Here is a 14,669-nt window from a genome sequence, read left to right as displayed (position 1 = left end):
CGCAAGACTCCTCTGGAACATCTATCATGTCAGCAGAACTGCTAAAGTGTAACTCTGGTCAAAAAAAATGACACTATAAAAATTACATCTATCATGTACCCTATTTATTTTCCCTTGGTGATTTCCAGATTAAATCTGCTCAGTTTAAAAATAAAGGAGACTTTTTTTAACTTCCTTTTTATCCAGCCGTCTACATTGCCTGTTCAGCTTCTGCCTAGAAAAAAATGAAACCATGTTCCTTCTATTCCATACATCATTTTCCATCCACTCAGAACAAAAATTCTCCCGCTAAAATACACGTTATGTTTACACAGATATGAAATGAATCAGAACAAACTGTGTATCACTCACCTTTCAGATTAAAGTAAAACCTGGGGGTTTTTTCCCAACCAGTAAGACACAAACATGTATAGATGACACAGAGCGATCAAACTTGTCATTTTCACAACAGCAAACTGTAGACTGTTTCACACTAAATATATACCTAACTCATGCTACACATTTATGCCTCTCTATATATACAGACACACGGGTATGTTTTATGTATGTATGCATGCAATATGCACCTGTGTATTTCTACACATGCATATTTGGATATGCTTTCAAGCATTGTCCTAATCATAGCCTGTCAATACTATTTTATATCCCTAAAATACTTGTGCTGATACCTCCCTAAAATGTCCTTCTACAGGAAAATTTGGGAAAAGGACAGTACCAGCCTTTACCAGCACCAAATGACTGCAGCCCTGCACTACTTTGTGTGTGTTGAAAAGCATTAGGATTATTTGTATCATTTCCTACCCCTTTCCTATGTCTCCTATTTACTCACTTATACTTCATTAGCTCTCTGTTTTGATATGCTGAATTTTGTCAAACTATGTATCTTTTCTATTTATAAGAGATAATACAGTTACCTAGTCCTTGTTATCTCTCCATAGAATATGAATAATCATGTTATAAAAGGTGTTATACCACCGAATGGATTTGGCTAGTTAGCAGGTATTTTTTCCCAAGGCAAAGGAATCTTATTTGAAAAACAAAATAAAATAAACAAAAAGCTACTATAAAGAATGCTGCATTTAAAATACCAGGATTATGGAGAAAGCAAGAAATGCAGGGTAAAAGATGGTATTTCAAGAAAAAAATTACTTTGTCTTCAGCATTAATGGCTAGAATGGCAATCAGATTATCTCATTTCATGAATGAAGTATAGCCAAATGTAGGTGAAGCAAAGCAAGGCAAAGGTCTTGCAGGTAAACAGAATTTACTTTGTGGAGTGTGCTTCACCATGCTTGAGTTCATTTTGGCCAAAAGTATGTGTGAGCAGTTGGTCAACCTGACCCAGTTTTGGAGGAGTACTTTGCTTGTACCAGATTTCTCCACAACTTTATCTGTGAAATGTCTTTGCTATCAATACTATTTAATGATGTAGATCTGGTGGTGGTTCGTCCATCCATCACAACCTAGAGGAAAATGACACCATCATCCATTGTCTTGTCCCATCACAACATTATTGCAGGAAGTTATCTGTCCAGGAAATTATCAATCCAAAGGAAATAATAATAATAATAATAATAATAATAATAATAATAATAATAATAATAATAATAATAATAATAATAATAATAATAAATCTTAAGCACATGTTTTCAATAATGTAATCTACCACCTGTACATTTGATCTGTTTTTCATTCCTTGTGCTGGGTTACAGTCTTTATTTTCCAGATGAGAGTTGGGATGGAGCCAAGACAACTGAAAAATCACCTAAAGCTCTCAAATGATGACTAATGGGTGGTAGTATTATTCTTCAGACACAAGGGCAGTTTTATGACAGAGGTAAAGCCTGTCTGTGCAGGAGACACAACTCTTTAGGGGTGTCTGCAGGACTATCAATTAAGCTACCACATGAAATAATGGCCTTTACAAATCTTGCCACTTTCTTCTACAACTGCATGTGATCAATGTTAATCATTTCATTTAATGTAGTGCTGGAAGGTGAAAGGAAGAACAGGAGCTGAGACAGAATTTAAGCCTCAATTTGTCTATATCAGTGGTTGGCTTACAATATGGTCTTAATGTATTTGTGTCAGTTAATAAATTGCTATAAAAATTTACAATAAAATTGAGTTAACGTTGATGGCATATATTTGAAATCTATACTAAGACATATCCTTACACTGTTAAAAATTAAAACTGTATAGGAAATAGTTTAATCATAATGAAAAAGGTCAAGATTTTATAATCTCTTCCCACACCAAATCAAGAAAAAAATTAAGATCTCAAGAATAGTCAGTACAATCCAGCTCAATTTAAACAATTAATCCAACTGTGTAATAAATTTCAACAATGAACTTATTTAAAAGGTTTAAGGGAAACATTCAATTGAAAAATTATTGACTCATGAAATTATTGATTCTGTTGTTTTATAGACAGAGCTTTGTTTTGTAATTTTTTAAACTTCAATTTCTTGCCAAAACAGAATCTTCCACAGGAAGTGGTTCTGCTTGAAAATCATGCTCAACAAAGACCTCTATGTTTTTCTGCCCAAAACTATCATACACAATATAGTCAAAATAGAGCTTAGAAGTTCGACATGTACAAAAATAAAAAATGCTAAACATTAGTTCTAAAACCCAAACAACAGCTATGGACAACAGAGGAACCAAATCAACTAATTACTGGTCTACATTGTCCAGTGAAATCATGAAATAACCCCAGGTCATGACTGAAGCATTCATCTGGCTCTTCACCTTCAGTGGAAAATTTATTAAAAGAAATTACTCTTCAGAATACATGAAAGTGCCTTTTTCTTCCTTTTTCTGGTGAAATAGGAGCCCATGTGGCTAGACTTCCTCACCACTCCATACCTTTTCTGCATATCCCCAACACATGCTGTCTTCTGCCATAAATACTCTCTCATAGCTCTTCTCAGCACTCCCTGTTTAAATGCACACCTGCACTGCCACTCTTCCTTATCCTGTGCTTCTTACCTCTGCTATTGTTTGAACTATCGATAAAAACACAGAGCTGAAACTTGCTTTCATTAAAAGCAGGTGCTTTTTTCTAGGGAAAAAAAGAATTAATCCCTTTCAAAATGGCTGCTGCTTCCCACTGTCTCCAGCAAACTGATGCTAAGACATGTACAAAGACAGAGGCTTCCTACCCTGAAAGAGGAAAGGGTTTTTGGAATGATGTTTGTAAAAAGGAATTAGATGTTGAAATGTGTATCTGCTCAGATAAGTGTAGTCATAGATTTATCCTGGCTGTACTCCAAGCTAGGGAGTTATGCGTGTGCTTTGGCTTGGCAGCCAAAGAGGCAAATTAGAAGAGTGTTAATACACTGTGCTTTTCAGCTTTCTGCTCCAGGTACAGCTCTAGACCAGGCTGACTCATATTTGGGAAACTCAGAAAGAAAGATGAGAGAATAGTAGGAATATCTGGTACAGTTGACCCTCAGCTATGAACAAAAAGATGTCAAGAAACAAGTTCCAGAATTAAAAAAAGCCCCTGATCTGGTAGGAAATTTATGGCAAACCTCACTAAAATGCACTTATTCATAAGCAGCAGCATATTAACATTCATAAGTAGTATCACGTTAATATTCATAAACAGCATCATGTCATCTTAAAGTAATTAAAGGAATTTAAGTGGTGAAATTCTTAGAGTTTTAACATGTTAGCTGTTAGACAACTTAATGATAGCAAGAACTGTGGCCCAGCTTTGATTGTCAAGTTGTGAGATGGTGAAGATCTCACTGCACGTGCAAGTGGAACATTGGTGGGACACGACTTCAGAGGCGACAAAGAGCAGCCTCAGAGTGACCTGTCCTCTTAGTAACCTCCAAGGTGGCCCCACAGGGACCCATCTAACATCTAACTTACCTGGGTGGCCCCTAGCTTGATCATCCTCTCCTCTTCCAGTCCTTGCTATGAGACATGGAGATCTGGGAGCCCTTAGATCACTGTCCCTCACTTATTCCTTGCACATCCTCTTTTCTTCTGCTACATTAGTTTCCATGGACATAGAGAATAACCAGCAACTCTTCACATATTTGAAGTTTGCAATCATGTCCTTCCCCTGTCTCTTTTCCTTATGGAAAATATCTCATGATGCAGTCTTGCCTGGAACTTGAGGTGTTGCAAAATCTGGATTATATTCATTCTTCTGCTTTTACACCTAGAACTGAATTCAGTCCACTATCTAATACCCTATTTTCATTAAAAATACTGCAGTTTTCCTGCATACCAAGTATGTACAGCAAGATTTCAGTTCTTCCCCCCCACCTTTTTTTTCTTCCTTTGCATAATACATGTAGATTTCATGGTCTTTAAAAAGAAAAGGACTAATTATGTGCAATGGAACTCCAAATACAACTTTCCCTGATTTAAAGCTCAGACTTGCATTCTCTAGGAGTGATGTCCTCCTGTGTTGTTGCTAGTTGGGATGCTTAACCTACCTCCTACTTCTAAGATGAAGAGGCAGCCAAAGGTACACCCACTACCTAGATGGAATAGTATGATGAGCAGCTGTAAGCATTGCTCAGTTTAATCCTCTTGACCTAAGGCTGTCACTATATCACTGCAGTTACACCTAGCTAAATAAAGCACATTGCAGAAGCTTAGTTTATTTTTCCCAGACTAGAACTGGGTGCAAGTTGGTTTACCAAGAATTGAAAGTAAAGACTAAGAGGTAGTTAGGAGGAAATGTGGGTATAAGCCTAACCTTTTATCTTTTTCCTGCTTTTCTGTGTTCTGTGAATGAATGCATGAATGCATGAATGAATGAATGAATGAATGCCTACAGTTGAGTAGTTTTTACCAAGTGTGCTGATCATAAGCTCTTTGACAGGAAAGATTTTGCTTTTACTGTGTATAAGTAGATTCATAATGCCAACACTGTTGAGAATACAGAGTTATGGGACTCCAAGGCTTCATCTTCTGTGATGGGTGAGGGAAAACAAACCTGTCACTTAATGGATATCCTAGCAGGATCTAAAGCACAGTTTGTCACATAACCATACCAACACACTCGGATTTTCTGTGCCAGACACTTAAAAGAAGCCTGGGCTAGTTTGTATGTAGTCCATAAATATCAGATTTCGCAGGAAATTCATAAACACCTTTCTGAGAGCTACTTGCCAATGTGGTTTTGAATAATACAAACAACTCAGGTTAAGCACATCAGATGCAAAAACCTTCATGGTAGAGGGATAATGGTGTGATTTGAGAGCAGTCTCAGTGCTGATTCAGAACTGTATGCAGTATGCAGCATCACTGGTAGGCCACAGAAGCAGATTAGCTGCTAGAGGCACCATGCTCCCCTCTCTGGCTAACACACAAAACTGAGACTGTCTAATGCAAGAAATTGAGCCCTTCCATCCTCTCAGCAACCCTTCCTAGAGATTGTACATCTTATGTTTCCCACTGACAACAGATTACCTACTCAAGTCCCCTTCCTTCATGTAATATTAGAACTTTTCAGGGCATGAAGACATATAAATGCATCATTAGAAAGAAAAATAAGATAGAAAGAAAAAGTTATTATGCACACCTACCTGATCGCCAAACACTAACAGTTTTTACACTTTTCTTTTCCCAGAAAAACATAAAATTCAGTTTTTACAGTTGCTTCTGTGGGTGGAAGGATGCAAAAACATGAGTAAAACTGGCTTTCTAACAAATGTTCTTGAGATTGTGTGTACTTTAATCTCTTTTAGGAGTTAGAAATTCTCCTTAATTTTACTTTGTTGTTGAGCAATTCATGTTTTCTTCAGTACAAGATGAAATGATGGTAAAGTCTAAAAGCAAAAGCAATGTACAGAAAAAAACAGTCTTTAGAGCTGAGTTTTCCTGCCTCAGCCATCTTGAGGGATGCTGTTTTATTTGCCTTTTTAATGTATTAAATCTTAAAGGGTTATTATTACTAGTAGCATTATAAACATGACAACTTGTCTGTACTGCAGTTTTATTAGTAGAAAATGTGAAGATGGTTTTGGCAATGGTTGAGCAGCATGTGACTGGACAGCCAGTACAGAGATATGAGATATTGGCAGCAGCCAGAACAGCAAAATGGCCACTGAAGCATCAATGATAAAAAATGTCTAAGCAAATAGATTTTCCAGGAATCAATGATCATTAAGTTCAGGCATTAAAAAAACAACAATTCAAGAAAAATGTCTGGATTTGATATTTTTCAAAGGAAATCTTATTGCTGCTCTGTTTAGAAATTAATTTCTGCATTGAAAAACAGGACTTGTGAAACTTGATGAGAGAGGATTTCTTCTGATCACACTATGGACCATGTGAGAATATACTGGAAGTAGAAAGGAGAATAATTTTACTGTTCATCCTGCCTCAAGTTTAGAAGGAAAGAGTATCTATTTTTGATCTAGTTGTTTGATGTTTACAACTAATATTTTTATAATGTTGTACTGCATGACAGAAAACTAGAAGAGATGTGAGACTGTGTGCTTGTACAGAGGCGATATTGGCTCATTTTTTAAGACAAATCCTGTGACTTAATTACCTTTACAACTTTAAAAAGTAACACAAAATGACAGGAGTTTCTAGACTCTACATCTCTCTCCTTCAGACCATGTTTTCCATACTATGGCTCCAGCTTAAACATTTACATTTGCTGCATGCATGCCAACAAAATCCCTGACAAGTCTGGTGATGAGATGGGAAGAATGATTCAAAGGGAGACTTCAGTGTTTTGAAGGTGCTAGTATTTACTGTGAGCTTCTCAATTAGAAAAAGACATATTTCAGTCAAATTGTGAAAATAAATTTAATTGTTTTGTCATTATAAAATTTGTTTCTCCTCTATGATGGAAACCTGTCCATTATTCCAGTCCTGTGAACAAAGGGAAGCAGGAATTTTGAAATCTTTTACACTTGCATTAAATAGCAGGTATGTGGAGTGAAGATGGAAGAGATACTGAAGATCTAACAGGCTCACATGTAACTTAAAGAGCTGAGATTAAAGTGGCCTATTTAACATAAATTTTACAACAAAGTAATACAAAATTGTAGGAGAGGTTTTCAAGATTCTTTATGAGCGTTCTTCTGTATTTATTCACTTAGCCACCAAAAGCTTTTTATACAGATTTATATGTAAGTTATTTTTTTAAATAAAAATTTTTATGGCAGTTCCAAGTTGTCTGGTTTTATTTAAACCTCATCAGAGTGTTCCAAAAATAACTGTAATGTAAGTACTTATCAGAACTCCAACAACATAAGTCAACATTTATTTCAAGTACTATGTAATAGTGGACTGCTGGAAAGGCCTGTATTAAGTCTTATCATTACTCTAACTTTTCTAAAATTTGGGATTTATGAAATTTGAGAATACACAGGACATCATCTACTCAATTTACAAAGCCTCCTTTTCTTGGCTGTCTTAACAGGTTCATTCAACCATAACATCTCCTGTAGTATCAGTCTTAACAGGTCAAATCTTATCAGGCCAGAGATACTCTTGAAAATAGAATCAATACAGTCCCTGCTCACCATCCTTCTTGAAGATGAAGAATAACTTCCTACCTTCACTCCCTCTGTGCAGTATAAAGATTCTTCTTTGTTTACACAGTGCTCAGAACAAAAAGGCTCTAAACTCAGCAAGAGCCTGGTAAGCAGTGTCAGTAATAAAGGCATGTCAAAAGGCATTTTGGAAAGTTCATTATTAAGCTGCACTTATGTTCCAACTTCCGTGGAAATTTTGTATAGTCTTTTATAACTTTTGGATATAAAGAAGAGCGGAAGGAGGGGAAATCAGCCCACAATTTTATTTGTTGTTTTATCTAACGCTGAGTTATTTTGGTTTAAGTATCTTGAGATTTCACTGCATTACAAATACAGTATAGGAAATACAGAAAGACGGAGAAAAAACTGCAGAGAAGAAAACGATGAGAGAGAGTGAACACAGAATATTTACTGAACATGAGCTTTTTTTCCTATTAAATTGTGACCAATTTTCAGACTTGAATCAGACCAAAGAACTAATTTTGCTGTAAACACATAGATACACAGACAGCATAAAGTGAGGCGATGACTTCTTTCCTTGAAGTATGCTCAGACTAAATAAAGTTCAGTTTGGTAACACTAGAACAGTACAAGAAAGCTTATACTTTTCCCCTGAAGAATTAAGCAGTTCAAAAAAACACTCCAGGAGGCCTGAAGAGACCCCCAAGTCTACATACTAAAATAAAAATCTCCATTAACGTTTTCATTTCTGTTTCTTAATCTAAGAGGCAAAGTTGGAGGAAAGGCTGGAGGCTAGAACATTATGTCTCATTCAGGTTTACAGCATCTACAACAAGAAGATACCATCTTTGGAAATGCACAAAAAATATAGGTTTTTCCCTGGTTTCTTTTTTCAACCAGTTAATGAAAAGTTGTCCCAGTTTGAGACAAATTTTGGGAGGAAACTGTTTTTTTTTTTCTCACGGAATGAGATCGCAGATTTGCATCACTGCAAATTATTGTTTGAATGTGAATAAGTCCTCTTGAAAAAAACCCAACATTTTAGCTAAGCAGCTTGTTCAGTTTTGGTCCACACCTTGCTTGTAACACTACTTAACCTTGGTTTTAATGCAAAGCTAGAATATATTGCCTACTTTTATCAAAAGCCAAAAATAACACGGTACTCTGTATTTTTCTGTGCAAATATTGTTAAAGCTGGGGGATGAAGGGAAATAAAACTGACCTGAGCAGAATGAAAAATTGTGCTGCAATTAAAAAGACTCTCCTGTGGTAGAGAAAGAAAATATGAAAAGGAAAAAATACAGCCGCATGTAAGAAATAAACAGCAATTAGTGAAAGAGACTATTGCTGCTTAAAATTGGTATTTAAAACTTGGAAGAAGATCAAGCAACTTTCTTGTAGCATTCCTACATTAACATGTACAATGAAACCTCATATCAGCAAATTGCAGCATAAAGACGTTAACGTGTTATGCTACCATAAAATAGCATGAAAAAGTCTTAGAGGGGAAAAGAAAGGAATCTGGGGGAGAAAGGTTTCTACAGTTACACAAAATTATTTATTTTGTCTCATGTGTATTTGGCAATGAAGATTTAAAACTTAACAATGACAAGGACTGTTAGTATTGCAGCTAATGTTCTAAGCAGAGGTATTTATATTACTTAGGTTTCTTCTTCTTAACGTTAGAACTCTGTTATTACATAGAGAGAGACAAACAAATCCTGTAGAATAACAATATGTTTCCTTAAAAAGTGTATTTCTGGTAAAACAAGAATGCTCCTCTAAGTGTACTTTATTGACTTTTAAAATGTTCAAAGTGCTATCTGTTTTGGAGGTAGAAGTTATATTAATATTAATCTAAAATCTTCCTAATATTTCTTTTGCTTAAAACAACAAAAGTTGGAAGAGTTCGGTTACTGTAATGCATAATAATACACCTGTCTTCAAAACATCTTTCAAAAATGTTATTCTTTGAGCTGGCAAAGCCACCACTCTCTCTGGAAATTGTTTCAAACCCCATCCTACGTGAAGGCCTGCTGTAGCTGACATTTATGTGATTTCCTTCACGGACATTGTAGGGAGGTCACAGACCAAAATCCAAGTGTTTGTTTTTCATTCCTAATAGCAGAAAGATTTTAAACATGAAGCAATCACTCTCTTCTTCAAGAAAGGTAATTTATCTCTTCCCTTAGCACAGTCAGATCCTGGAGACTTGCCACTTCAATTCTCTGAGATTTTATAACCCACACTACAATATTCAAATAAAATTTTATTGTATTGTGAAAAGGGGAGGGAAGAAGAAAAACTGTGTTAGCACTGATTGAAGTTGAAACTTCAATCTGTGAAGGTCAGGGAATTCAAAATAGCTTCTTATATTATCTTTATTCAGCTTCAGTGTGTGAACATGTAAAAGTTTTTTTTTAAGACATCTGTGTGTGCGTGGAACAAAATACTATTTAAAGTAGTCTGAAAATAAACTAATTTCAAGGTGATCAGGATTTCACTTTCAAAAAAAAAAAGTGTAAAATGTGATTGACTTTTCTTTATAGATCATTATAGTAAAGCTGTGGGTTCCCTGCCCATGTTGTTTGATAGGGAAAGTTGGTGGTGCCCAAAATAACTGACTCAGGAAAACTTAAACTTGTTACCAAAGATATTAACAGTATGATTTCCAGTAAAGCCTGTAGAAGCCAAGATTGTGAAATCCAGACAACTTATTTAAAATGCACCCTTTTCAAGTGTCAGCCATCAATTTAAAAGGCAGCTAAACTGTCTATTAAGTCATCAAAGCAAATCAAATGCCTACTGTCTTAGCATTTCCAGTGTTTTCCCTAAAATTAAACTTTTGTACGTTCTTTAAAGACAACAGTAATCATGTCATTGCTTTTGGACATAATGTCCAAAGCTGAGCATGTTTTAAAAATTAATCCTATTATTCTGTCAGACATCTCTCTCCTTTCATCAGTTGAAAAAACAGCCTCCTGTAGAGAGTCAAATCTTTTTTTTTTATCATTTCAGTGCTAGCTACAATTAACTTTGTTATTTTAAAGAACTTACCCTTTTACTGAAGAGACCTGAAGAAAAAAAGTCTTCAGTTAAAAGGACACCTACTGTCAGCATTGTTAGTCTTTTATGAAAATTGCCTCATGTCGTGCCTTTTCAATTTAATTTTTTTTTGTGAATACAGTATGTAATTCATACACACACATGTGAGTGACTGGATCATTGAATAATAAATATTAGACTTTTTTCTGCTGTAAACAAATTGATTGCCTATAGCAACATGTCGCTTCTAGACTGATTAAGAAAAAAATAACTACAGGAATCTTTAACACAGAAACTTCAACACCAGCCAGCTGTCCAAGTCTAATCACCTTGGCTGCATTTGTTTAATAATGTAGGAGAGAGTTCCTCATGCTCCATTTGCTCAGAATGTAAGAGATACTTTCAATGGAGTTGAATGAAAATTAGGCTGAATTTAAGGAATTAGGATAAATCCCGGCCATAGAGGATTAAGGCAAGTGAAGGAGCATCTAAAGGGCAACTAAAGTGCAGTACAGTAGAGGGCATGCTGTTAATTCCCTGGGGCTGGAGAAATGGCAAATTCTCAAGGTTGTGACCAGTTTAAGAAAGAAATTTAATAGAAGTCCATGGACCCACTCCTAGCAGTAAATGTTAACTTGAGCTTCACCAAGGAGAAGCAGAGTTCAAATGTGACCATTTGAGCATATGCTCAAAATATTCACCTCTCTCCCTTTTGTTTTTTTTTTTTTGTTTTTTTTTTTTTTTTTTTTTTTTTTTATGGTGACCTGTGGATTTTATTAGCCAGCTCATCCTAAAAGTAGGCTTCTTCTGTGAGTCAAAGAAACTGATATCTCAGTGCCTAATTTCCAGGGCATTTAAAATTTCTGGTTTTTTTTTTTTTTCTCTATACAGTGCCTGATTTAACACATAAGGAAAAATTAAAGCTTTTATAATAAAGTACTACCAATTGAAAAAATTTGGTCATAAAGGTAACAATGTAATGGAGGCGCAGATTCTCTTATCCAAGCCTGAGACCTTCCCAGCGTCATGGATATTAATTTTTATGGTGATTACAGAAGTAGTTTTGTTATTTCCATGTTTGAACTGTTGGCAAGACACTTAAAAAGACATTGCTTAATGCCTTTAGTATAATACAAATAATTTTTTTTTTTTTGCTTTTTGGGAATTTATTTTAAGATTTATTTGCTCTATAAGGACTAATATCTTCATCTCTTTTCCATGCGCTTCTCCACCAATAAAGGGTAACAGAACTAATTTTTACATGGTTAGAGATCCATAAAACTATTATGGTTGTATGGATAGATGACTGTATTGGCTGGCCAGAGTTCTATTTCTGATTCTTCTATCCAACACAAACAGAGAGTAAATGGGTTTGGTTTCTTTTTTTTTTTAAATGAGCTCTTTTTTGGGGGGAGGGGAGGGGGGGAAGAAATGTTTGGTTTTGGTCTTTTTTTGCTTTATTTTGGATTTAGATGAATCATTACCTGGGTGGAGTGCCTCATGGTAATAGTATTATTATTTCATTTCTGTTTGGTTTGAAACAAACAAAATCCTTCATTTCCTTCATTGATATCATATTCAATATTTTGCATTAGGTGTTTTCTTCAAGCCCAGCATAATATCAAGAAAATGAATGCTGTCCTTCAGTTGACACTGGCAATATTTAAATTTTTTGCTAGGATTGTGCAAAGCGTTCTTAAACTGTATTGGCACCATACTCCATCATGACTTCATATAGCTAGGATAATGTGCATTATTTTGCACTAAACACTGGCATAATTCTAGTCAATGGGATTTTGCCTTGTAACAGCACTTAATTGGTGTAAAACCACACTGACTCCAAGTGCTTAAATGATCTCACTAAGTGGCATTGAGGTTAATTTTAATCTTGATTCTGTACTTCTGTGGTTTATGGGGCTGTGCCCAGTTTTTAGAAAAGAATGAGCCAGGGGAGAGCCACAGCAGTCAATAAAATAAACTTTCTCAGTACTACAATAATACTTCCTGGTCCAGGTTTTAGCAAACTATAGTGGGTAAAAATCATCTGAAGAAATGCTTCACATACACCTTTCTGAGGCTGCACCTGTAATTGACCACACACAAGATGGTCAATTAAAAACCATAAATCAGTTTCAGCACAGCAATTTAGCAACATCAAACCCAAGTGGGTCTGTGTCACTTTAGGCACCAGCTTAGAGTAGTCTCACTGTAATGAGACTATTTAATGTTAACTTTTTTTTCAAATGTGCCACTCTGTAGTCTGAGGAAATGCACCATGGTACAATGTTCCACCACATGCCTCTATCCTACATCTTTGGGTTCTCAGTGCAGGATAGTCCCTGAAGAAAAGAATTTCAAAAAATTTCAGACTCAGACCTACACTCTCCTTGTTTTTTGATATCCATTACTTTTGCCATTTCTGTTTTTTAATTGCTTTCAGGACACTTGAAAAAATCTTGAATAATGCTATGAATATAAATCTTATTTATACAAATAGGCTGTGCCTTTGCAACAAGAATTATATAGCACATGGATACCACTGTGCAGTATTGTGCACCTTCAGATGTCATGGCTCATGGAAGAGGAGAACAAGCTCCCTATGAATTGCATTGTACAGCTGCATTTCCAATACCATGACTTGTAGAGGGATGTACATGACTAACCTTTACAAGGTTTCAAGCCTTCATCTTTCAAAATCTCCATATACAGGACAAAATATTTTTTCATGTTGCCACAGGGCCTCATCAGTTATTAAGGAAGGTCCCCTAATATTAATGTGAAAACATCAACATAGCCAGGAATTGGGGTTCATCTTTAACAGTGTTCAAAGGAAAATCTGTTCTCTGGATAATCTAGATATTAATGTCGCTAAGAATTCACACCTCACTAGGGAATATCTGATTTATTTTCAGTTCCCCAGCATATGGTGCTTTCTCTGTGTTCCACAGACAGCAAAAAATAATAGTTTGGCTTAATTTTGCTCAGTTTAAAATTGGAAAATGCTTTTGGCCCACTTATGGTTAAATGTTGTATTTTTCCCAAGGATAGGTGGAAAGAACTGTTTTATTCAGAAGGAAGGAAAGGAGGATTAAGTGATTGCTGTGGGAAGGTCCTATTGCCAATGCTTGAAAAGGTTCTCCCCACAGTGACAGCAGCAAAGCTTGGGGCCATCTTGCCCAGCCTTTGCTGAAGAATTCCATTGAGATAATTTTCCATTAATTTTCTTTATTTTGACCCTTCCTGACTCTTTTTATCCAGTTTCATCCCTTGGTCCTAGCGTAAGAATCTATTTGCTTCTCAGTTGTCTCTTTATGGCTTTCTTAGAGCCAATATAATAATCCCCCAAACAGATCTTTTCTTATTTCTTTTCCTGTAGAGATGTGTGCTTCTCAATGGAGAAAAGGTATCCCCTTTATGAAAGCAGCAGCATGAAAGAAACATCCCAGGAACTTGGAGACCCCTCTCCATAATATCAGTGCCAACAACATAAAACAATCCTTTTCTCCCTTCCCACTACCCCCTCAGTTTTTGGGGAGCCATTCCCAGCTATTCTTCTACCTTAGCCTTTCATTTGACATCCCTTGAGAGGCTGAACTATGTTGGAAATCATTTTCTTCTTCCTAAAGCTTCTGTGACAGTGTAACAGCAGCTGGTTGTTCAACCAGGAATGTGTTAGACTGGGGGCTAGGCAAAAAAAAACAAAAAAAAAAAAAAAAAAAAAAACCAAAAAAACCCCTTAAAAAACAGCCCTCAATTTGAGGGTTACTATTACCCTTAAAGCTGTTTACTTTTTAGGATGTTACCCAGAGACAAGCCTTTCCTGACAGATAGAAGGATCTTACTCAGACAATGGATAAACTGGAAAGATGAACAAGGGTGCTCTTTATCATGATCTTTTCCTCATCTTACTCTCAATCACAGATACACTCTAGATGCTGGAAGAGTAAAGGTAAATGCCAAATATCTGAACAAACATAGGAGATTTTTTCTTCATTGGAGTCTTTGCCCTTAGTTTTCAGTTCTTTTTTATTATACCTACAAATTATTAGCAAATACACTGTAAAATTAATAGCATTTTGCAATAGCTGTATAAGGCCAAGCAATTTTCAATGTCCTACATGTCTGAATTTTCTCTGTAAT

The sequence above is a fragment of the Agelaius tricolor genome, unplaced genomic scaffold, assembly GCF_023055355.1.
Source record: "Agelaius tricolor isolate 1412-34295 unplaced genomic scaffold, bAgeTri1.0.p SCAF_2, whole genome shotgun sequence".
Classification (NCBI taxonomy): domain Eukaryota; kingdom Metazoa; phylum Chordata; class Aves; order Passeriformes; family Icteridae; genus Agelaius; species Agelaius tricolor.
The sequence above is the reverse complement of the archived record's forward strand: the minus strand, read 5'-3'. Positions refer to the sequence as shown.